Below are 22902 nucleotides of genomic sequence, written 5' to 3' on the forward strand. Positions count from 1 at the left end.
TTATCATTTTTGGAGAGCTACGGGCGCTTCAGTCGCGGACTTGTACACACCATGCTTTCTATATCCGGCTCTTTGACGATGCCAGGCTTGAGCCGAGTAGGGGGTTTCACCCCCTCTTTTAGGCGATATTGGCGAAGAATATCAATGCATTTATTGAATTTGTCCAGAGCAGACTGACCATATGTTTGCCTCCGCCGATTTATAAGAAGGACTCTTCTCTTCAATTGCCCGAGAGCTGGAAATCTGATCACATGTACGAGAGTTTCTTCATTTCATCTGCTCCAACTAACCCTTCGGCTCGGGCGTCAGCTTCTAGCTTGGCAATTACTTCTCCAGAGCTAGTCCTTTTGAATAAGGCCTCTGGTCCTCGGACAACCCGCCTTAAGAAGATGGCTCACAAGAGGGCTTCTGATGCCAGTCCTTCCGCTCCTCGCCTTTCTAAAAGGCTTCATGAGGTACCCGAATTTTTTTATTTTTTTTTTATTTGAAGTTACTTTCCTTCTTGCGACTAGACTTTCTTAAATGAACACTTTTTATTTTCCCCTGTTGTGTAGGACCCTGTGGTTGCTGACGTTCTCAGTACCGTGGCTACTGGCCATGCTTCCTCCACCAGGCCGGATTCAGACTTGGACGACACCCTCCCTTTGTCTGCAAGACTTGTGAAGATGCGCACCCCTCGTATAGCGATTATAGATGATGATGATGATGATGAGGCTGAGTCCTCCGATCATTTTTGTGACCTTATCCCGCGCATGCGTCGTCACCGTCCTGTCGTAACTGAGGAGGAGCGCTATCTTGGTGACGAGGTTATCGAGGCTCACCATTCTGATGTTAAGATTGCTCAAGGGACTGATGCCACAAAAATTGATGCTGCAGGCCATGCTTCTAGGAGCAATGTAGAGATGAGGTGCGCCTCTTTGCATGGTGTGGAGGTGGATGTATTAGAAATCTCTGAGACTCGCTCTGGCACTTATGGTGATTTTCATCCTCCGGCCCTCCTTCCTTCTTTAGGGATGACTGCTATTGTTCAGGCTTCATTAGATATTGAGATCGATCAAGTGCCCTCTGTACGGCCAAGTGACTTTGTTGATGCTAGGAGCCCTTCAGTTGCTCCGGCTTTGCATAATGATTCTCCTTATGGTAATCTTTCTTTCTGAAGTTTGTCATGTACTTCCATCTGTGAGAAATCTTTACTCAAATGGCTTTACTGTTCCCCGCCCCTAATAAGACTTCCTTATCTTTTTTTTAGTGCTAGCTGCCACCAGGGTCCTGCCTTCACCTGCCTCGGACTCCGCTCTGACTCTCTTTGTGACTCCTCGTGGTTCTCCTTCTCAAGGGGAGACAGCTGCCTTTGAGACGACTGCTAGAGGTTCTTCATCGCCAGTTCCTTCGAATGTTTTGGATCTGAATCTCAGCGATTTCCACTTTGATAATGATGCTTTTGGTCTTTTCCCTTATCGCTCTGCATTCTCGGGCTCGGGACCTCTACTGGAAGTTACCCCTCCGGGTGGTTCATCTAACTCGATAGATATTCGAGAGATTCCGGAGGCTAGTAGCTTTCCGGCCCCAATTCCTCCTTCGGCTTCTAGCAAAGTATCATTTCTCCATTATTGGGTAGCTCCTAAGTTTGCTTCAGTTCTACAGCTTGTGCATTCGAGTTACCCAGAGACCTTTGCTTCATTTGCTTGCCAATGTCTACTCATTCAGACTGTTCTTCTCGAGTCTTTTGCCACTATCTTATATAGCTTGGATAGGCAACGACTGTGTGACCTTAATGGGAAAGTAGTCGAGACAGTGTATCAGGGGATCTCTGACATGGAGCGTCACCAAGTGAATTTATCATGGCTTCGGAAGCGCCTGGATATAGCTTCGAACGCCAGTCATCGGGAGGAAATTTTGTCTGTGCTTGCCTCTTATCGGACCTCTATAGATGAGACAAAGGCAACTCTTCGTGAACTTGAGTCAGGCTATGCTCGGGCCTTGGAGACTTTAGAGGCACACTCTGCTGTTTTTCCTCCGAATGTAGATGTGACGGGCAGCTTCTTCGAGGGAGTTTTTAGGAGAGATTAAGTTTTTTTTTTTTTTATCATTACTTTCTTGCCCCTTTCGATAGAAATGTTTTATCTAGGACAATGCAATGAAATGACAAAATCTTTGCTGTTTGGATATTTTTGCATTGTTTTCTCATTCTACTTGATAAAAAATTTATTTCGAATGATACAATAGAAAGAACAATCACATACACATGTTTATAAAAACTGAAATATTCTCATTAATTTTTTAACTTTCTTGACAAAAATATAATATATTCACTGCAGGTGATGGGATAAACATACTTTATAAAGAAAACCAGCTTCTTCATAACATAAGGGAAATACAACTTTAGACAAAGTAAGAAAATGAAAATGAATTTCAACATATATGAGTCTAACTATGGGTAGTAATGCTTGATAAACTTTGCATTGAGTGGGCCAGTTCGGAAGCCATCTTCAACCCTTACAAGCTTGTTGTACCCGTTTGAGCTTGCCTGAACCACCCTGTAGGACCCTTCCCATTTTGGTGAAAACTTGGGTAAGGGTTGTCCTCACATGATTGGGTCCACAATCTTCCATACTAGATCACCTTCTTCGAACTTTCTTGGCACCACAGTCTGATTATAGGCTCGGGCGATGGACTCATGATACCTTTCCGTGACTTTTGCAGCTCTGTCATGCTTTTCCTCTAATGCTTCCAATCTGGTGGTTCAAGGCTCCAGTACCATCCTCGAGGCGAGAGCCATTTGAGCAAATGGTGTTTCCAACTCTATAGGTAACACTGCCTCGGACCCATACACAAAGGAGTAAGGAGTTGCTTGAGTTGGCTTTCTCTTTGAAGTGCGATACGCCCATAGGGCTACTATCAACTGTTCGGACCAAGTCCCCCCAAACTCATCTATCATCTTGCTCAGAATCCTTATTAGTGTCTTGTTTGCGGTCTCCATTTGCCCATTCCCTTTTAGATAGTAGGGTGTGAATTTGTGATGCTTCACTTGGTAAGTCTCTAGGAGTCTTCACATATTTGTTTATGAAGGGTGTTCCGTTGTCCGAGAAGATGGTGTTTGGCACTCCGAACCGGCAAATGATATTTTCCTGATGAAGATCGAGATTGCGGGACCCGTAGCTTTCTTTAGAGGGATTGCTTCGACCCACTTTGTGCTTAATTCTGTAGCTGTGAGAATCCATTTGTACCCCTTAGAAGGTGTGGAGATGGGCCCTATCAGATCAAAAGCCCAGGTATGGAACGGCAATGGCGTTCGGATACTATGCAGGTCTACAACTGGAGCATGGATCAAATTTCCATGTTTCTGATAAGTCTGGCACTTCTTCACGTGATAGGACGCATCTGACTCCATGGTCGGCCAGTAATACCCAAGGTGTATAAGTTGCTCGAATAGCTGAGCCCCTCCTTAATGTTCAATCTCGTGGGCTCTTCCGAGGACTAGATCTAACTCCTCCTTGGAGAGACACCTCAGGGGAGTGCCCTCAATACTTCTTCTGTAAAGCTTGTCCAGATCAAGAAAGTACCGCCTCGCTCTCCTCTTGAGGTGTGCAATGTCCCTCGGGCTCTCAGGTAGTGTTCCCTCTCTGAGATAGTCAATGTAGACTTGTCTCCAGTCAGGGGCATCAATTTCAAAGCAACTCTCATCCTCCCGAATGTATGACTGACACTTGGGGCATTCTTTCTGTAGTTGATTCGAGGCCTTCTCCATCTCGGGCCAATAATAACCTTCTCTTTGGGTCCTTCTGTACAGACTGATATCCCTATCCCCGTAAGACTTTTCATGGATCTATTGTAATCGGAAGCTTGCTTTTTGTTGGCCAACACACCGAGCTAGGAATCCGGTACCTCCTCGGAAGTAAAGTTCACCTTGAATAATTATGAATTGGGCAAGCTTGGCCATAGTCAGTTTTCCAACTTTGCTTCTGAGTTGTTCGAGGACTTCTCCTCTCTAGTCCTCCGGAAGGTCTTTGTCTTCGGGTATTATTGAAGACTCTGTTCTCTTCTTGATAATAATTGTCGCCTCCTCCTCTGGGATATCAACTCTTGCCCTTAATGTTGCGAGGGCATCTGAAAACTTATTGTCGGAGCGAGGCACATGCTCTATTTCGACCTTCTGAAATTTGTCAAGAAGCCTTTGGACTGTTGTTCGATATGTAGCCAAGGCAGTCTCCTTTAAGACGAACTGTCCTGAAACTTGCTTCACTATCAGCTTTGAGTCCCCCCGAATTCGAATCTTCTTGATATTGTGCTTCTCAGCTGTTATCAAGCCTAAAATAAGAGCCTCATACTCGGCTTCATTATTCGAACAATGGAAATCTAGTTTATAAGACAAATATAACTTTTCCTCACTTTTGCTTGTAAGGACTATCCCGGTTCCTCCTTTCCCTCCGGCTGCTGCTCCGTCAAAGCTCATTGTCCAAAAGCTTTCCTCGGAAGCCATAGCTGCATGCACCTCTCATTCTTAATTCTTCATTCACTAGTTCATAGTCAGCACTTGGAAATTGAGCAAGGAGATCAACTAAGGCTTGGCTTTTGATTGCCTTGGGAGCTACACATGTGATCTCGAATTCACCCAGTGCTAATAACCATCTTGCCACCTTCCCGGTTAAAGCAGGCTTGCTGAGGAGGTATCGGATTGGATCACTTTTAGTAACAATCTGAATTTGCTGTGCTAAGAAGTAATGTCTGAGCTTTTGGGCGGTGAATACCAAAGCTAAGCAATGTCTCTCTATCGGAGTATATCGGACTTCTGCTCCTCGAATCTTCCGGTTGATGTAATACACCGAGCGTTCTGCTCCGTCTACATCTTGGACCAATAATGCCCCTATGGACTTGGGGGTTGAGGTTAGGTACAACATTAAAGGTACCCCGGGCTGTGGGGCTATCATGGTCTGAGGCGAGGTCAAGGCCGCCTTGATTCTCTCGAAGGCCTTTTGGTGCTCTTGGTTCCACTCGAACTTGGCATCTCCTTTTAACAATGAGCCGAAAGGGGCAGAGATCTCTGCAAGTGCTGGAATAAACCTCCAAATATAAGACACCTTCCCGAGGAACTTCTTTAACTCCTTCTGAGAATGCGGGGGAGGCATTGCTCTGATAGATTTGACCTTGTCTTCATCTGCCTCGATACCATGCCTATGTACAAGAAACCCGAGGAACTTCCCGGTCGTCACCCTGAAAACACATTTGAGAGGATTCATCCTCATTTTGAATTTCTGGCACCTCTTGAATACCTTCTCAAGGTCTCGGAGATGGTCCTCTTCTTTCTTGGATTTCACCACTAGATCATCAACATAATCTTCCACCTTATGATGGATCATGTCATGAAAGATTGCAGTCATAGCCCTTTGGTAAGTTGCTCCGGCATTCTTGAGTCCGAAAGGCATGACTGTATAGAAGAAGTTTCCAAGAGGTGTTCTAAAGGCAGTCTTTTCTGCATCCTCTTCAGCCATCTTAATCTGATTGTATCCGCTGAATCCATCCATGAATGAGAACATCTGGTGTCCCGAGGTGGCATCCACGAGGGTGTCGATTTGTGGTAGAGGGAATTCATCTTTCGGGCAAGATTTGTTCAAATCTCGAAAGTCTACACAAACTCTGATTTGACCATTCTTCTTCTTTACTGGCACTATGTTTGCCACCCATGTGGGGTACTGTATTGGCCGGATGAAACCTGTTTGTTGAAGTTTTTCAATCTCCTCCTTAATCTTCTCTTCGAGATCCGGATGATATTTTCGAGCAGTTTGCTTGATTGGCTTGGAGTTTGGGAACACATCAAGATAATGGGAGACTAGGTCAGGATCTAGTCCGGGTATTTCCTTATATGACCAAGCGAACACATCTGAATACCGGCTTATCAACTTTAACAACTGTTCCCAATTTTCTGGGCTAAGGCTCGAACTTATGAATATCGGCCTTGGTGCATCTTGTCCATCACCCAGATCTATTTCAATAAGTTGTTCGGGCTGAGGCTTCGGCCCATCTTGCATGCATTCTGGAGCCACTTCAGGCTTTATTACTATGTCATTGTCGGGAGACTTTTCTTTTGACTCGGAGTCAGTGGTCGAAGAAACCGACTCCCCGCACTGTAGACACCCCATTTTTGACCGACCTTAAGACTCAGACGTCACTGATTGAGCGCTCGGTGATATTGCATATTGTGCTCATTCTGAGATTGCGGAGTCTCGGCTGCGAGCCTTGCCTCCGGACTTTCGGGCTCTTTCGTGTTTTTCCTCGGTTTACGAACCAGGTCCCGTTTTCTCCGTTTTCTCTTCCCGATGGGAGGGAGAGGTCTCGTAGACCATCTCTCAGTGGCCGTAGGCTACGTTTCGTGGCCGTAGGCCAGTTTTCGGTTTTCGGAGCCGTCGGCCGTGTGCCTCTGTTCGGGACCGCTTAACCACCTCCGTTTGCTCCAGTTTTTGGCACACACCTTATTTCCTCCCTTTTGAGCAACACTGTGGCCCGAGAGACCAACTTCGTGGTCGAATGCCACCTCCGGTGCTTAACAGCCCATTTTCGGGGCCCCAGGCTGCGCGTTTCGGTCCCCAAACCTCCGTTTTTCATCCGTTTTGGTTCATTTTTGGTGGAGACCCTATTTTTATTGTTAGAAAGCTTGTAGGAAGGTGGGAGGCCAGCAATTTTTCTGAAAAGCCAGTTTTATTTCTTTATCGCTCTCCGTCGCCCGTTTTCCTCACTAGAGAGCTAATGTTAACCACTCCCGGGCCACTTTCTTTAGCCCTAAACCCCATATTTGTGTTGTACACACCTGGGAGGCCACCAATATGAATAGGCCAGCCAGTAATTATCTCTGACCCTTTTGAATCCCTCTAAAAAGTTGGCTTTTCTCTCTTCTGGTTCATATTTTCTGGGTTTTGACCACATATTTGTGTTGTGCACACATGGGAGGCCACCTTTTTGGGGTGGCCTGCCAGCAATTTTGATTGACCCTTTTGATCCCTGGCCGGCCGGCCACTTGAACCTTTTGAACCTGGCCAGCCATGATCCTCTCTCCAAATGTATTTTGGCTGTGCCAGCTGTTTTCCCCCAGATTCTGTATTCGAGGGGCTGCCTTTTGGGGGGGAAATTTGAATTTGTTTCCCCCCCCTTTCCTTAACCTCTCTCCCTCTATAAAACCAGCACCCTACTTCATTTCTAAGGGTTACAAAAAATTGTTTAGAGCCATTACATACAATCCTCCATCTCTCTCTCCTTCAACCCTCCAAACCCTAAGAGTCTTGCACCATTTGCACTGCAACCCATAGCACCACGCCTCCACACTCTATTCCAGTAACTTGGAGGCCATTTGCAGAGGTTGGAAGCTCAAAAATTTGGTCCAAAAGCTATTGGTTCACTGCTTTTCAAGGGTAAACACACATTTCCCTTAAACTTGCATTCTTTTGCTTCATTTATAATCCATACTTGAAAGCATTTTTGGGCTCCGACCCGAACTGTAAATATTCATATTTTGAGCTCCTCTTCATGAACTTGCATTCTTTTGCTTCATTTATAATCCATACTTGAAAGCATTTTTGGGCTCCGACCCGAACTGTAAATATTCATATTTTGAGCTCCTCTTCATGTTTGATGAAGGACTTTTTGATGTTTGAGGTCTTCTCCTTACCCTTTGTGTTTAATCTCTCTTTTAGGCCTATTTTTGCATGGTATTTTAGTCTTATTTGTGGGCTGTTTTGGATTTGGTTATAAACTGTAAAATGTCTTTTTTTGAGCTCCTCTTCAACTTTGTTGAAGGGCTCTCCTCTGTTTGAGGCCAGCTGCTACCACTTGTCTCTTTATCCCTCTCTTAGGCCTTTTTCTTGCATGTTGTTTTAGCCTCACTTTTGTTCATTTTCGAGACTTGATGTAAACTGTAAAGTGCTTCATTTTGAGCCCCTATTCAACTTTGTTGAAGGGCTCTTCACTGTTTGGGGCCAGCTGCTATCCCTTGTCCCTATTCTCTCTTTTAGGGCCATTTTTGCATGATAGATTAGCCCTATTTATGTTCATTTTTGAGACTTGTTATAAGCTGGAAAAAGGCTTGTTTTGACATAATCTTAATGTTTTATTAAGGGCGTTATTTTATTTGAGGTCACATGCTTCCTTGTATGCTTGATTGTCCCTTGTTTTGAGCCTTACACCTAAGCCCCAATTGCATGCTTTGTTTGGCCTTCTAGCCACTGAAATCCAGTGGATTTTCAGTGGCTGGAACACTGTTTTGAGAGACAAGATTAGAGGGGGGTGACCCCCTCTCTCCTTCTCTTGTTTGGTGGCCCTTTTGGCCTTCCAAAGAGACCCTACCTTGCATGCTTCGAAGTCACTTTCCAGGGTCAATTTGGTGAGTTTTAGGACTACCATATTTGATTTTCATAGTTTTTTATGCCATGCTAAATGTCTACCTTGCATGTGCTTAATAACTCCTTGCATGGCCCTCCAAAGTAACTCATTATTTTTGCATACTATGGTTGTATATCAGTGGTTATTTGGGCTTATTTTCACATGATTCATTCACTGATTTTTGCTGGTTTGGTGAGATTACATTTGCTTCATATACTTGCCATGTAAACCATGATTGCTAGTCAAGATTGCATGCTATTTTATCCACCATGCTAGCATCTTTTGGCCATGCTTTGAACTGGAAATGTTCATGTTTTGGGACTGCCTTGGCTCTGTCTTCATGCTTCATGATCAAATAATGCATGCTTTGTATAGCCATAAGTCATTCCATGTGCCTAGTTTCGAGTTTCGGGTTTCATCTCGTGCATCGGGTGCCATTTTTCCATGTTTCGGGGCTGTTTAGCATCATATTTTAGTGCTGGAATTTACATGTTTGAATGTCATGCTTCATCCTTGCCATGTTTTGGTAGAGTGGCATTTAATGCCTTAGGTTCGGTCCTCGGTTTGCGTGCATGTGTGCACGCATTTTCGTCATCTCATCTTCATCTTATGGCTACTGATGTGAGTGTGGCTGAGGTCCACTCATGTTAGTGTAAGCCCATTATGCATTGTGTATGCCATTTCATTTCATAGAATTGCGTATGCAAGGTTGTATGTTAGAGCATTGTGTATGCCTTGTTGCATCGTGCATTGTGTGTGCCATTTCATAGCATTGCGTATGCTAGGTTGCATGTTAGGATTGCATTCATGCATGTCATGCATATTGCATTGTGCTTGGGATAGGAGTTAGCCCAAGCACGGGAAACGAGGGACGTTTCGTACTCCGAGTGACGGAACGTGTCTCAATTCTCGGTCGCCGACACTCCGGATTATCCATGATGGAGTCTAGGCCTTGTTGTGTCCATATGTGCATTCATTTCATATTGAGTCATGCAATTCGACTTCTCGGCCATCATGCATCAAGATGCGTGATTGGTAGCACGAGGATCGAGGACTACACTCCCTGAAGAGTAGTCATGCATACATATGTGAAAATACTTTGCCATGCCCCTTCGTTGCTCTCTGTTGCAGCAAATCAGAAACCAGCAACCTTCCAGAGCCTGGCACGCATCCCAAGAATAATTGCAAACAGAGGCAAACCGGGGCATCGCAAGGGATTCTCCGCACAAGGCAACCCGAGCATGCATCATTCATCATTTGGAACAGAGCTGAGGCGGTCTATGGATTTGCGTGCCAATTTACTGCTTTCCTAGATTAATTTGTTAATTAATTAGGATTCTGTATTTATTCGGGACTGTATTATTTATTCATTTGGGACTGTATTATTTATTCGGACCCTCTGCGCGAGGGCAATGTTGTAATAAGTGTGCGTGTGTGTGATGTATGTCTTCCAACCCCCCGTCTTTCTCCCTTTTATTTACCCGCTTATGATGGTTAGATTAGGGCATGTTTCAATTAGCATATAGTATGATAGCATGTTTGCATTCATTCATCTGTTTTGCATGCACCGGGCTCGGCGCATCATACTAACTGCATTATATTTCAATTCCAAGTTTGTTAGTTGTGGCATTTCGCATGCCATCTTTAGAATAGCCGAGCCTTCTATAGTTGCATTTTTGCATGTGTTGCATTAGGCATTTATGTATAGTTAGGATCATGCATGGATTTCTAATTAGCTTCTGTTTTGGCTTGGAGTACTCGGTAAGTTTTATGCTTTAGCATCCTTGCATGCGTGTGAGTGACTACCATGATAGCATGCTTACCATGAGGCTATATACTTATATGATATAACTGCTTGAATGCCTGTGGGTGAAGGTTGAATTATTTGAATTGGAATAAATGCATTGATTGTGAGTTTTAAGCCCACTAGATAAGTGGCAAAATCATGTTTTTCTAAGCCCACCCAAGGGTGGCAAATCCACGTCTTAGCCTACTTACGGGTAGCACCATCAAACCACTTTCAAAAATAAAAATGAAATGTTTTGTTCCAATTCAGACGATTCAGTCTATACTTGTATGTTGTGCGCATCACATAATAAATCTAGGCTAATAACCGGAATAAGAACGCATAAAGTTTTCAAAACTAGATATCATGGTTAGTAGAGGCCGATCTTTGATCGGGCGAGTGGGGGTGCTCACGAAGTGACCTTCCCCAATCGTACCCAAGTTCCCGAGCCGAGACAACTTTGGTGGTGACAGACACGTGGCCTTAGGCAAACGAGTCAAGGTTTCCTAAATTTCCCCAAAATAAAACATTTAGGTGGCGACTCTGTATCTGGCAAAGCAGTCCATGTTTGGCACTTCTTTCAAAATCTGTTTTCTCAAAACGATTTGCCGGATTTGGACTCTTTGGTTCAGATTGAGAACCGTGACAATTTGAGAGTCCGAACTTATAGTGAGCCCAAATGAACAGAACGGGACTCATCCTCCCGGGACGTTCGGGGTCGTCTACACGCACCTTCACAAATAATACACCATCTTGCCCCTTTCTTAGACTTTCATTACCTTCCAAGGAATAGGCGGACTTTCTGGTCGAGACATTGCCCGTTTACTTGATTCTGCCTTTGGCTCCTTGTCATCTTTGATATCCTCCCAACGAGGAATTTTTACCCCCCGATGCTTAGAAGTGGTGGGAATTTCTTCGACAGCCAGTTTGGTGAAGTAAATTGCATCAGAATAATGAGCTTCATGGATCTCAAAAGGCCTTTCTGCAGCTTGAATTGTCACCGTCTTCTTTCCCCATTTTGCCTTAACACATTGATGATAACTTGATGGTACTGCCCCATATCTATGCATCCAGGTCCTCCCTAGAATGATGTGATAATTTGCCTCGGGGTCGATAATATGGAGCTTGGTGGCCGAGTGAATCTCTCCGACGGCTAAATCAATTGTTACACATTCTATAGTAACTCTCCTTTCTCCACCAAAGCCAGTGATGACTATCGGCTGTTTCACAATGCGCTCTTCAGGGATTCTGGCCTTTTCTAGAGTAGCGCGAGTCATAATGTTGATAGAGGCTCCGCTGTCCAGAAATGCCCTTTTGAACTCAACCCCGTTAATAAAAGCAGTGACGTAAAGCGGGCGATTGTGAGAATAGGGATACTTCCGATCAGTCTCGGGGAAAGTAATGGCACTAGATTACTCTTTTGCCTTTCTCGGAATAGATCTCTCGGTCGACATGCATTCCTCATGGTGTGCCTCAGCTATATTGATGATAGACTTGGTGATTTTTGTTCTTGCCTCCCTGGAAAGTCCAAGCTGGTCGAAGAATTGCTTGAACTTTACACAGTCTTGCAAGGTTTTGGCATAGTGATCCAGATCTTTTTCCACTCTTGGAGGCTCATAGTTAACCATCTCCTCGGTCTCCTCAAAATAAGATGCCACATAAACATGGTGTCCTCCTCTTTCGTAGTACCCTTCTCCTCCTTCTGGATCAAAGGAATCGTCGACATGAGTGATTGGCGATAGCCTCAATCATCGGGACTTCATAAGCTCTCATAGCGACATTCTTGCCCTTGTCTTGGTGCTGAGGATATGGTTGTTCTCGGATATCTTGAGTCCCTTGCTTTTTGAACCTCAATTCGTCTGCCTCGACTTTATCTCTGAAGATTTTCCTGAGAGTCCAACACTTCTCTGTCGGATGTTTCAATGTACGATGGTAGACACAAAATTCAGGGCTCTCACGGTCTTTTTTTGATGGTATTTCTTCGACATAAGGCAATTTTAGCTCTCCATCGGCCACCAATTCCTTAACTAGAGCTTTTACTTCCTCGATTCCACATGGATAAGAAACATTTCCCTTTTCACCATTATATTGCTTTCTCTTCTGGCCTCTATGACCTCCTCCTTGTGACTTTTGGGTATCTGGTGCAGAGGCAGCAACAACAATAGGTCCACGAGACGATTTGAAGCTAGTCTTGTAACTGGCCTTAAATCTGGACTCCTAAGCTTCAGGAATGCTAATGTTCCGAGCTGCTTCTATTAATGCCGAGAAGGTGGGTAGCTTGTGATTAACTAGAAACATTTTGTACCTGCTCAATGCCACCTTGTACTGCATCATGGCAATCCACGGCCTTGTCCTGAAACCTTTTAACGTAGTCAAGGATGTCTTCACTTTCCTGCTGTTTTTCTTTACACAATGTAAGTGTGGTCACCTTCTCCGCCACTTGAAAGAACTTAGAGTGAAATTTGTTAACCATTTCCTCCCAACTTCGGACAGAGTTTGGGGCCAAATTAACATACCTACTATATCCTCGGTCGGTGAGGGACTTAGAGAATTCTCTTAGCCAGAGGACGTGGTTTGAACCATGAATACCCAGAGTCTCGATGAATCGCACAACATGTTCTCGAGCATTTCCTTGTTTGCCATCGAACTTGATGAACTTCGGCACTATATACCCCTCAGGGTATGGATAGCTCAGCATCTCAATGGAGTAAGGCGGCTTGACATCCGGATCAGGCAAAGAGGGTAAAGTCCTCTTGCCCTGTTCGAGATCGAACATGGCTTGTACATCGGCGAGAGTGAGAAACTGTTGAGGGAGAGAGTTTGATGGTGGTATTCCCGAAACTTGGCTTATGGACCCGAAGACTGAGTTAGGGGCGACTTGGCCATTCTGGTGCTGCGAATTCATCATTGGTGAGGACATTTGATGATACTGGCCATCAGCGCCTATAGACAAGCCAGTTGGTGATGGGATATTGAATTGAGGCTCGTAAAGTCCACCGCATGGCGCCGCTATATCGGGTTGTGCTTGCAAATTTGTTGTCGGCACCAAAGGAGGCCCGCTTGGTGCTTGGGTAACATTTACTAGTGACGTAACAAGATTAGGTACGGGCAGAGCTCCCTTTTGCGCCATCATGCCCTTCATGTTTTCCTGGACACCAATAGTCACCGAAGCTCCATTCATTACACCAAAACCTCCCCTAGTCACCATTGGATCTTGGCTTGGCACGCCATGGAGCCCGGTCATGGGCAAACTGCTGCCGCCCATTGTGGTTTGAGCATGTGTTACTGCCGCTGTGTTGCCATGAGCCAAAGGCTGACTGGGGCCTACTTCTCATTGGATTTGATTTTGCACTTTAACGGGAATAGCTCCACCACCAGTTTGATTTCCGTTTGGCGGCAGTGCAAAATTAGAACTCATCACCAACATGGTGTGAGTGAGATTCTGAAGAGTGGTGAGAATCTCCCGCTGAGTATTTTGAAGTCCTTGAATGACTTCAAGCAAAAGTGGTTGATCTGGAGCCATAGTCCTGTCATCACCACCATTAGAGGATCCTTGTTGGTGAACTTCATCTTCTCCCTCCATCCTTGTTGGAGTTGTGTGGATTCCAGATCTTGTTGAGACCATTAACCAATCCGCCTCCCCAGCAGAGTCGCCAAATGTATGAGAGAGTTCAAGAAAGTAGTTGGAAAATTTGAAGATCTTCGAAGATCCTTGAAGAACAACTTCGAATTCTCTAGAAGATGATGAGAGGCTTAGATTCTTCAATAGTCTCAACTTAAAAACACAAGAGTAAAGGAGATGATGGAGATAAGGGATAGGGTGAAGAAGAAGGTAAAGTGGCTAGAGAGAGAATAATGGCAAGGCTCTCCCATGGATCTCTTACTTTCACTCTCAAGGTTGATAATGGAGAAGGGAAATTAGTTTTTTCCCAAGAGTTAAATCTCCAAAATCCGTCCCTTGTAAAGCTATGGGTGGGTGCTATTTATACGCACCTCATGATGTAGGATGGAGCCCACGTGCAAGGCACATAGGGAATATTCTCTCTAACCACCTTGTCCGAGGATGAGAGAAACCTCGAAAAGGAGATCAACCCCTCGGCGAACCCTTCTTCTTAGCCACACACCTAACCAATGGTCTCCAATCATCCCAAAGGGTCAGGGGTAGTCCCAGAGGACGTCCTGCCGCTAAATATTGCCGAGTCTCATGGACCCCCCGGAGTCGTGCCACCTCGGCCCGGGTATAGGCTAGTTTAATCGAGGAGTGAATTTATCTCCACTCACCGTCCTCGGGATCGGGTCCTTTGTTCGAACTCCATTACGCCCATGGTTCTGGTGCGTAGATCCCGGAAAGCTCCAAGCCCGCAAGTGTTCTGGGACTCATTCATGAAGCGGCTTCTAGATTGCGTCTGAATCCGTTCGAAGCCAAGTGCTCCGAATCTCTAGATTCGTGAATCTGAACCCTTTCGAGTCCGAGCCCAGTCTCTAAGTTCGTGGATTCGAATCCTTTCAAGGCTTAGGGCGATTCGGCCCGTTCGATGACAATAAATCCGAACCCACCAATCTTGGACTTGCGATAAATTCGGACCTACCAACCTTGGACTATTGGGCCTAATTAATTTAGTGGGCCTAAATTAGCTCCTCTTATAGACCTTGGATAAAAAACGTGACTTTTTTCGAAAGTTCCCAAAACGGCACTCTGTGTCTTTCCTTCGGATTGAGTTGCACTGTCTTGTTTATTCTATGCTGCAGGGAAAACAAAAAAGAAATAATCACAAGGGGAAGGATAAAGGAAGGGATGGCATGCCTGGTGTAGCAATCCAAGACAAACTCCAACAAGAAAGCCCGGGTGATGAAAGGAAAGATTTCACGACCGAGGAGGCAAAACTTGTGCTTTAAAAGGCTGATATACTGGAAGATGTTTCTGATGTGTTTGATTCAGCAGATTGTCTTCCCGAGATACTTTAGCCTGATTCAGAAGACAGAGACACTGGCCCTGTCAATTGGGATACCGACAAATCGGAAGTTCATCCTCCCACCGAGGCCGCCAGCAGCAGCGAAGTAAGTGGCCTTTCAGCTGTACAAAATGGAGCGATGGAACGATATGGCCCTTCTATAGTGGATGATAGTTCGTCAATGTGTTCCACAGACTCGGTTCCATCGGTAGTAATGAATGGGCCTTGCAAAGGGAATTTTCTGAACCAAAAAAACCAAAAATCACCGAGCAGGTAAATTTACCTTTCCTTTGTTGTAGGGGCACATTGACAAGATTACTTTATATTTTGATATATTTGGTTCAATTTTGTAGAGGAAGGATCCAGCGAGGCAGGGCAACTAGTGATGCGACTGGTTCGGCCAATGAAGCGCACAGTCAGCCTTCAGAAGCTATAACAGATGCGGCACAGCCGAATGGTGCATCTGGAAGTTGCCAGGCTGAAGTTGAGTCCGAGGCTGTTGTACTCTCCTTGCAGGATCGGATAAAGGAGCTTGAGCAGCATGTGGTGAAGAAGGTGGTATTCCTATCATTCCTTTTGTTCAAGTAACAAGGATATGTAAACTGAAAGGGATTTGCATAGAAGGCAAATATGTGTAAAATTTGCAATTAATTATGAAAAGCTAAGAAGCACAGACATGTGACACGATATAGACATGATAAGGATATGCTAACAAGGAAATTTTTAGAAAATGTAGGACATGATATGTGATACATGTAAAATATATAATTTTATATATTTATTATATGTCATATATTAATTTAAAATAATTTTTAAAATCTAATAGGTATAAACGTAAATTAGTTTTGTTTCACCATTGGATTCCAATATTTATTTAAACTTATAATGTGTTTCGTGTGTGTCAAAGTGTTAGATACATGTATTATCTGAATGTTTGAAGTATATCCCAGTGTAGAAAATTTTATAAAAAATAGTATGACAAGTTTGGACATGTCTCTTACAATTGTTAGGAGGTGTCCAATGGGTATCATGTTGTGTCGGAAATGTTACTTTTTTAAAAGTGGCTGTGCTTCTTAGATGGACCGTGATGTATTGGTTTTGTTCTTTTATTGCATCTCCTTTTAGATGGACCGTGATGTATTGGTTTTGTTCTTTTATTGCATCTCCTTTTCCATTTAGGCATTGCTTTGCTGCCTTGTTTCAATTGACTTCATTTTTGGTCCTTGGGTTTGGATTTTCATGAGAGCTGACAAGCTTTGTTGTTTTTTTGTGTAATAGGATGAAGTTGTTTCTCTGCAAAGAGAGCTGAGCATCAAAGATCAGTTCGATACGGAAGGACCATCAAAAGAAAAGCCAACGGCCGTGCCTTCCTCTCCTAACTGTTCTTCCAAAAATCAGCCATATGCTGGGGTTGTTTGGGAAGTGTTTTTGCTTAAAAAACACTAAAAGACAAAATTGGTTAAAAAATAGAAAAATAAATTCAGACAAAATGTCATATTAAATTTATAATCATTTCATTTTTTCTTTCACAAATATCATATTTTACTATAAAGAAATCCAACTATCTTTCTAAATACAAAGATTTTAATCTCCTAAAATAATCAAAAACTAAAAAAACCAATTAAAATAACAACTTCTCCAACACAGCGCTGTTAAGGTGAAGTCAGAATCAAAGACCCCCGGTGCTGCTGATCCGGTTTCGGTTCGGAAACCATCATCAGACATCTCCCAACGAGCGGAGAGAGTGGCCCCGCCGATAAATTCATCTCATATTACACCTGCATTGAAATCTGATACACGTAAAAATGCCGCTCCAAAACCAACCGAAAAGCCCTCAGTGCAACAAGTGCCCACCATGTCACGGCCCTTACGTGCTCCGATTATTCCGGGACCTAAGCCACCCACTCCTGTTGTTTCCGTGGTTCAAACACCCCACTTTTAGCGCGTTCAGTGACTGCAACCGGGCGGTTGGGTCCGGACCCATCACCCGCGACACAGAATTACGTTCCTCAGTCTTATCGAAATGCTATAATGGGAACTCCTGTTTCGGAGAGTTCCACCGGTTTCACTCAACCTCAGTCTCCAAGTTCTGCAGTAAACCCGTTACAGTCGTATCCACAACCGTCCAACATGAAGTCGGCACCAGTGTTTTTACCCCACAGTTCTGAAAGGATCGAACCGAACTTGGTTAAACCAAGCCTTTCATTCGGAATGGTGAATCATGATATGTTGCACAATAGATGGAGTGACCCCCTCAAAGGGACGGAAGCCGAAGCATACACTATGGTTCCTCGATGCACGACGACATTCATAACCGTCATAGCCTTGATTTCTACAAGCCCGTACACAGCCGATCCCAGGATCACTTCCCGACTGAGTTTCCGGCATCTATATCATCAGGACGTCAGAGCCAAGGTTTATTCGCTGATGAGTTTCCGCACCTCGACATAATCAATGACCTACTTGACGATGAACATGGAATGGCGCTTGGGGCTAGGGCGAACATGAACTTTCAAAATTTTGGCAATGGACCTCACCATCTGAATCGGCAGTTCACTTTCCCTAGGAATATTGGTATGTCGAATGACATGGCCCCCTCAACGAGCTCTAGCAATATTGAGCGAACACGAAGTTATCATGATCATGGGTTCCAACGTGGGTACAGCTCGTTAGGCAGCCACTATGATCCGCTACGGGATATGATTCCCCAAGTAAATCAACGGTTTTATGCAAACGGGCAGATCGATGGATTGATTCCGAACCAGTGGCAGATGGGTGGTTCTGATCTATCCTATCTTAGCATGAGGAACACAGATGGGGGTGATGGCTACAGATATCATATTCCAGACTATTCAAACCTGGCGTGCAGTGATAATGGTTATACTGTATTCCGGCCTGCGAGTGGTCATTGAGAAGAAACTATTGACGGTGACTGGCTGTGAATTAGTCGATTGAGGCTATAATCCGGTGTAATAATTGCATTTCAGGGAAGTTGTTGCTGTTTAGATTTGGAGTGAGGTTGTAACCATTTGGGTAAAAAAACATTTTGTAAAGAGTGATTCTGCCTTTTTTTTTTATTTCTTTGTTATTTTGTTTCCAGCCTTAGCTGTTGCAAAAAGTGGCTTTGCGGTGTTTCTTTGTCTTGGAGGGTTCTGAGTTTGGAAAGCCGACCCCTAAGCTCATAACTTTTTAAATTTCATTTAATCTGAACCACATTTTTAGGTTTGCTTTGTTGATTTCTACTTCCCCTACCATTTTATGCTCTCCATTGGTTTCAATACTTTTTTCAGAAAATATTTTTTGGAGAAAACATTTTATTATGTTTGGTTGTGTCCTTGAATTAATGTACTAGTTGTTGTATTAGTGGTGGTGGGATGGTGGCTGCAATGGCGGGGTAGAGGTGGAGAAAGTGTGGTGGTGGTGGTGGTAGCAACGATGGTGGGTGTGGTGGTAGTGGCAGTTGTATGGTGTTATGGGTAAGATTTTAATTCAGAAAATATTTTATATTTTTTAAAAGTAGAAAGCATTTTATGTCTAAATAGATTTGTTTTTTTGGTTGATTACAAAATATGCTTTTCGTTGGTTTAGTGACTTGAGAATCCCACCAAATTTTATGGGGACAGGGGGACACAGATTTCATTAATGTTTCAAGGAGTTAAAAAATAGATTTATTGGTCCTACTTGCTTTTATTCAGTGTTGCACACGGGATTGCCGTGATTATATCACAAATAGATTTGAATTATTTATTTTTATAAAATTCTTATAAAATAAATAATTGAGATTAATTTGATTAGTGTTTGACATTGAATAGTTGTCAAGCAAAAAAATAAAAAAGGGGTTATTGATGGTCGTCTATGGTAGACAGTCCGAGAGGGTATGGAGTGGGCGTTCAGTTAAGACTGTTGGTGAAGACAATTGACCTAATCAACAATCATCTGTAAGTGATAGGGAGGAGACAAATGTAGAACAAAAATGGTAGATTGGTTGTTTCCGTAGGGGTAGGTATGGCAAGGGGGTGAGCATTCAGGGAGATTTTATTTTCACACCACTGATTGCTTCATTACACATCATTTGCTTGGTTCACACATCACACAACATGAATATTTTGATGTTGTCTCAACACACCCCGCTAATTTTCAAATAATACCAAATTATCCTTATCTTCTCTTGCAAATCCTAACCCTAACTATCTCCACTGCAACTGTTGTCCACTCCCTTACCCAACTCTTTCACCCTTTGATCGTCCACCATCGGCGACTACTATCCCTCCCATCGTCGTCCCCCTCCCCAGTTTCCTCATTCTTCTTCTTCGGAGACTCTCACCACCCCTCCCTTGCCTCTCAATTAATACAAGACCCTCATCTTCCCCAACCACAAACCTTAGCCACCGTTGCTGTCAGCATTACTGCAACCATTATCCTCGTCAGTTATTACTTTTGCTTCTCTCTTACAATCGTGATCACAATCTGCGATCTTTGTCTCTCTCAATCACGACCTTGTTGGCGGTGGCGCTGCAAATGTGTAAGGATGGGTCATTGTCGTCAAGCTGCAGTAGCGCTGCCCTGTGCTCTCTCTCTCTCTCTCTCTCTTTTACTCACCCTACAGCAGTTGGGGGTTGCGGAGGGGAATGAGAAGGGTAGGTGGAAGAGGTGACGAAGAGGAGTTGTGAATTGGTAGATGTTGTTGACTATTGTATTCAAGTCCTCTTTGATAATTTTGTTGAGGGACAAAATGGCAATTAAAAAAAATTGAAAAATGGTGGATAGTGAGAAAATGCGTGGTGTGCAAATAGAATGACCCGAGCATTCATTCTCATTTGAAAAGTTAGTTAAAAATTAAACACAAAAACTTGTGTTTGGTATGGATTGTCAAAGCCTATCAAGTATCAGTGTAAAAAGATCACTATGTGCTCAATGGTCTTAAGAGAATGAGAATTTAAGACAAAAAGTAAGTTTTATGCATAGGCAATCAAGTTTTTTCATATAACTAGAAAACTCACTAAAAATTTATTCCCAAACACATTAACTTTTTTCATTTCATAAAAAAATTACTAAAAAAAAAGCTAAATTTCAAATCGCACTACTGAATATTTGCTTGCTTATCCACCCTCCACCCCCTCCACCTTGCCCTCACCCTCTTCTGTTTAGTTTTAGAATGTACATTTTCGACGATGAATTTCACATGACTAATAAAAGTCAGAGCAAACAAACTTGAAAAGTTTATCGACATTGATCTTTAGTGAATTTGTAAAGTAAAGAGATAAAGGGGTATGAATGTTTCAAAAATAATACATGTAATCTGGTCAAATTACTATAAAAAAAATTAAGAATTTAGAGACTAAAATTTAGGGATAAAATTATTTTTAAGAACTAAATATTTTTGTTGCGAAAAGTGTCATTATATTTTTAGCCACAAAAATTAGATATTAGTAATGAATTATTATCTTTTTGGGACCAAATTTTGTCTCAAAAAATAAACCATTTTGAGACCAAATTAATTTGTCTATAAAAATGTATTTATTAATGATATTTTCAAAATTTTGTCGCTAAAAGCCTTATTTTTTACTTTTCGGGATAAACTTTTAGCGACTATCCTCACGACGATAGAAATTGATTTCTAAATATTTTTTGCAACAAGATTTTAACCTTTAAAGACTAAAAAATTTGACCTCTAAAACTCTTATATTTTGTAGTGAATCTAGTATATTAGCTTTCTTCACCCCATTCCAAACCTAGTTAGATTCTCCATTTCCAACCTTAAATCTATTCCTATCCTATTAAAATGTGCCAGAGAGGGAGAGGGAGAGAGAGAGTTCCGTTTGGAGAAGGCAATGACTCCGATAATGACTTGTGTGGTGACCTCATCTCCTTATATTTACCAATTCTTTACATTAATTTATATATAAAATCTCCTTAAAAACTTAACAAACTCACCAACACTTCAAATCAGACTTCAAATCTATTCAAGCCCAAGTAACCATAAAGTATTAAGAACTTCCTCTAACTAGGACCAATTTTCCATCAAACCAATCGACAAAGGATAAGAAATAATCAAACTCTGACTAGTGTTTTTTTTTTTTGGTAAGTAATTTTTTGCTAGTGTTATGAAAACAGTAAAAATTATACGTAAAATTAATGCAGAATGATGTGAAATTTCTTAATTTTATCAATTAAAAGAGAAAAATTCATCAAAAAGTGACTTGTATTTTAAAAAATGTCACTCCACATCATTTGGTCTTAAATTTTGTAATAACATGATTTTTCAACTCTTTGATCTGTAAAAAGACCATTTCAATATTTAAATCACATGCTACATCATCCTACACATAGATATACTTTAATACAAAGGAAGTTGGTAAGAAATGAGAACAAAAACTAGGGATTCAACTTGAACAAAAATCTCTATTCCTCATGACCTATTCAATAGAATTTATATCACCCAAGAAACCTCATAGTCAACAGTCAAAACCTCAAATTTTTTTTATTTTTTTTTAAAAGAAGAAGGAAACTCTCAATCTTTCTATATAAACATCCTCTCTCTCTCTCTTTCCTTCATGCATTCACCATTATTGTTTCTTCTCATATTTGTTCAAAATTAACACAAAAATGAGGGTTCTTAGTAGTGTTGTAATATCCATGCTTGTTGTTCTTCTACTTTTCCAACCAAGCATAGCTAGTAGGGTATTGCATGAAGAACACAAAGGGGTGGGGAAAAATAGAGACACCATGGTAATGGCATCACTTAATAGGGTACCTGTCCCTCCTTCAGGGCCATCTGGTTGCACCCACATCCCCGGCAGCAATGGACCACCCTGTCCGTTTCAAGAGAAGAACTTTGCCGGTGATGCCTTGCCTCATGCCAGCACTTACCCACGTCTCATGGCTCGATTTGGTGTTGCTACTTAGTGAAAATAAAGCTCAATCGCCATTGAAAAAGACGATGACGATGACGAAACTTTGATGTCAGAAGCTTGAAACTAGGGTTTACTCAACCTTTAGTTTAGTCTTTCTTTCTTTTCTTTTCTTTTTTCTTTTTGTAATTCGTTCATCAATATTTGTTTGTTGATTTTGTATATATACATTTATTCTAAGTTTATGAGAATAAATCTAATTTTTCAATCATTTTTGGATTACAATATGAAAATTCTCTCTTTGATTCACTGGCTTGCCTATTGGACCGTCTGTTTACGGTGTGAGAGACCATAATAAGATATTTTTCTATCTTCAAAATTATTGTTTCGTTGTTCCTTATTTCATTTTTTTGAAATTCTCATAACATTGTATGATTAGGAGTATATAAACTCTTAATTCAGTTGAGTTTTGGCATAGGAAAAAGTTAGGGATCATGACAAAAATTTCATGAAAATGATCATGAAAAATTTATAATCCTTAGATTACCTTGATTAGTGTGTGGTGCTTTATTCTAAGTGTAATCCAAGGGTCACAAAACTTTCATGATTATTTTCATGAAAGGTTTTTCATGATACCTAACATTGCTGTTTGGCATATGTTGCTTATCTCATTTTCTCCGTTTGGTTGCTGAGAAAATGGAAGATCATAATAGAGAAAAAATCATATGTTATGACTCATGATTAACAATTTTGTTGGCAATTCTCTGTTTGGGAAATGGGTTCTGCCCATTAGATAGCGAGGAATTTGAATTCAAAGTTTTCAAATATTTATTTTTATGTTGTATTTAGATCATAAATTTATATGGGAGTTTAGAAAAAGAAAAAAAAAAAAGAAGAAAAATTTAACTTATGTTTCTTTCGTATTATTCTCATCTTTTCCCTTTTC

At 42.2% G+C, this 22902-nt stretch overlaps 1 pseudogene; it reads left to right on the top strand.

The window, feature by feature from the left end:
* The first annotated feature begins 752 nt into the window (after positions 1-752).
* LOC145795696 (TNF receptor-associated factor homolog 1a-like) lies at positions 753-18335 on the top strand (annotated as a pseudogene).
* Positions 18336-22902: the final 4567 nt, after the last annotated feature.

The sequence above is a fragment of the Camellia sinensis genome, chromosome 7, assembly GCF_055761805.1.
Source record: "Camellia sinensis isolate YWXY chromosome 7, ASM5576180v1, whole genome shotgun sequence".
Taxonomy (NCBI): domain Eukaryota; kingdom Viridiplantae; phylum Streptophyta; class Magnoliopsida; order Ericales; family Theaceae; genus Camellia; species Camellia sinensis.